Source organism: Crocodylus porosus, unplaced genomic scaffold (genome assembly GCF_001723895.1).
Source record: "Crocodylus porosus isolate Cpor-Errol unplaced genomic scaffold, CroPor_comp1, whole genome shotgun sequence".
NCBI classification, from domain to species: domain Eukaryota; kingdom Metazoa; phylum Chordata; order Crocodylia; family Crocodylidae; genus Crocodylus; species Crocodylus porosus.
This window is the reverse complement of record NW_017728931.1, coordinates 45011971-45015398: the sequence shown is the minus strand read 5'-3', so window position 1 is coordinate 45015398 and position 3428 is coordinate 45011971.

Genomic DNA, 3428 nt, shown 5'->3' with positions numbered 1-3428 from the left:
AGACTGCCCTCCCAGGGGATCCTGCCCATCAGTTCTCTGAGGGAGTCAAAGTCTGCTTTTCTGAAGTCCAGGGTCCTTACTCTGCTCCTCTCCTTCCTTCTTTTTCTTGAGAGCCTGAACTCAATAAGCTCGATGGTCTCTGATGCCCATGTTTCCATCCACTTCTACATTCCCCACCAATTCTTCCATGTTTGTGAGCAACGGGTCAAGAGGAGCATGGCTTCTAGTTGGCTGCTCCAGCACTTGTCCTAGGAAGTTGTTTCTGTGTTTATTTTTATTGTGTAGAATATTATCTTTGTAGATTATGTGCTTAGTTTTGAATTGTTAGTAGAAATATGCATAGCTGTTTAGAACATTATAAAAGCTGTTAAGTACTGAGTTTCATAGCTGCATCATGGCATCTTTTTCTACAGCTGTACTATTTTTCAAAAATATGAAAATGTTCTGTTTTCAAAAGTTATATTTAAATGCTTATGGCTCATCAGTCAAATATGGCTACTGTCTTACTATGGCTCAAGTACTTTGAAAAGAAAAGTGGAAAGCAGAAGGTGGGTTGGGTTCATTCTTTCTACTGTGCTATATTTGTATGTGGCACCACTGACTTCCTGTTTGGCATCAGCAATAACAGAAGATAGTTCCTGAGTTTAAGTCAGACACTGGAAATGAAGGTCCAGGAACAAAATGGAAGTTAGCTGAAAAGAGGCCCAAGCAGTTCAAACTCAAGTAAACTCCTCAAAATATGAGGCAGTACAGTAAAATAACTAAGTCAGGGACTGACTGAAGTCGGGGAAGTTTGAAAAAATAATAGTTGCTGCCACAGCCACACAATTCTATTGGCAGTGTAGGCAGGTGGAAGTTGCCACTGTCCCTATGTGTTAAGCTTCGGGGTAGTGTCTATGCATGTGGAGTTTTTGTGGTCTCAGATCTGGTATCAGTCTTTGGATCTAATAGCCTAATTTCACTTTTCCTTATACATCTCGGGAATAATTTCAATGAACCCAGTGGAAAACCAAGTGAGACCAAAATCAGATGCTGAGCTGCTGCCAGAAAATTAGGTTACCTAGCTATTAGTCTTTTGTGGTTTTTGTTTTGTTTTGGGTTTTGTTTTTTTTAGGGCATGTAACCTAAAGAATAGCCTTCCCTCGTTGAACACTACTATTTATCTAAAAACTTACGGTTTTTGTCTTGAGAACATCCAACATGTCATGAAGGAAGTAATACTGGACAGTTACTAGGCAGCTTTTGTATTCTTTAGGGATGGGGGAAGATGGTATTTTAATACATTTCCTTGGAGATCTCCTAGAAGGCTAATTTAATTGTTTAAATCAAATTTTGGACCCCTGTCACAAATCATTACCTTATCTTTTATCCATCTATCCCCTTGTTCAAACTAATAGAACATTCACAATGACCTCCCTTAGTTTGATTCCCTTCACATGGTTTTAGCTGGTAACCCTGGCTAATAATGGGTTGGTGACCTATCACTGACTTAAAAACTATGAAAGAGAATACTTTTTTCCCTCTCCTTGTTTACATCATTTTAAACAAAGATGCCAACACTCATTCATCCTGAGCCAAGGGGCACCAAAAATGACTGTGTTCATGGAGCTTCAGAAGAAAATTATTATAAAAATCCATATGTAATTTGGAAAAATTCCTTAAACGTGTATCATTTGTTCACTTTTATATTTGTTCTGGATGAGTTAAAAATCTTTGATGCACAACTCTGTTTTGTATAAAAATGTTTTTCCCCAGCAGATTGCAACATCTTTCAATCTTTTAAAAACTCCCTTTTTGTTTCTTTAAAAATTCAGTTTGATGGGTGTTTTTTTGCAGCTGCTTGATCAAACAAAGGTTGATGGAAGCACCTTCTGCCAGCTGTGAGCCCACCCTTCTTGCTCTGCTCAACCCTTATTTTTTCTCCCACTCTCCCTCTTCATTCATTTACCCAGCCTGCACTCATCTGCCCAAGTTGCTCTGTACCTGCTTAGGCTAGTACACTAGGTGACGTCAGTCGTGACTCTCTGCATAGGGTTGGAGCTCTGACTGTGCCAGTGGCCAGGTACTTTACGCTTTTTACTAAAGGAATCTCACCGTACTGTCCTGCCATGTCTTCATTGGGGGGAAAAAAAGGAAAAGGAGGTTCCAAAAGGAGTGGATGATGCTGTCCTTGGGTAAGCTCTCACTATGAATGTTCTCTGGGTCTCCTCCTCCCGTACATCCCTTCCACGCGCCAGCCAAGTCTTCTTAATCATATGCTACATGGTGTTACAGGTAAGCACGACTTTTTGCTGCCTATTCAGTGAGGTTTGGTTGTCCTGACTGGGCATTGTGTAGTGTTGCCTCCACCACCCTTTAAGGGGGTTAACTATCTCTCAAAGTTACTTCATAAATCAAATATGCTTTCAGAACTAATTTTAAAATAAAAAACTTACTTCCTGTCTTAATCAATTACAGAGGTTCTAGTCCAGTAGAAAGGAAATATCATAATTCATCTGCTAGTCTCAAGTCATGGGCAATTGTGCCTTCAACCTTGGTCACAGTCAGTTATGAGATGAGGGACTGAGCTTATTCCAATAATTCTTTTTCCTTATTTTTATCTAAGTCAGTTTCAATTATATGGTCAAATCAATTTGTCTGCAAACATAAATCAAATATATCAGCCTCTTATGACAGAGCTGGACTTTTAAATAAATCTCTGCACAGTTAATCTTCTGGCCTATAAAGGTAGTGGCATGTGCAAACTGAGGCCTGGAGAAGAAACAAACAAAAGTAAATGAAGGCATAACCCCAGCAACTCTCAGTTCTAAGCTGGGCTGAGTGCCTGACTTACATGTTCCCTTTTATGCATTCCAGTCAATGTGTGGGCTCCCACTGTTGCCTTGGTCCTTTTCACCTGAGGCCTCTGGGGCTGAGAACTGCTCTGGGTTCTCCATCTGGGGCTCTGGACTGATTCTTCCCTTTCTCTGGGATCACTGGCCCAAAGGAGCTGCGGGGCTCTTGAGTCTGTCTCCGCTCTCTTGCCAGCCAGCTCTGAGATTCTGGGTGCAGTTTTATGATGTCACTCCATGCATGCATGGCAATGCACAGGGAGCATGTACTTTTAAAAGGGGCTGCGGCTGTGAATGCTGCTCCATCTCATGGCATCCTGTGCCCGTAGGTAAGTCCCACCCATCACCAGCATTTTCCCCTTAGGGACTGGGGCCCCTTTCTATGGGTTTTTTCCCCCTCCCAAGGGTTAAATGATCACCTTGGTGAGTCACACTGTGACACACTCCTTGCCACTTCTGACCAATATGGCTGCGTCTACAGGAGTCTGACTGTGAAGTTATTACTATGCAGTCATTTAGTGCTTGTATGAGCAAGTACTAAATGACTGCACAGTGACCTGAGTTACTGTGCAGTAGCGCTGACCAGCATCTTTTTTT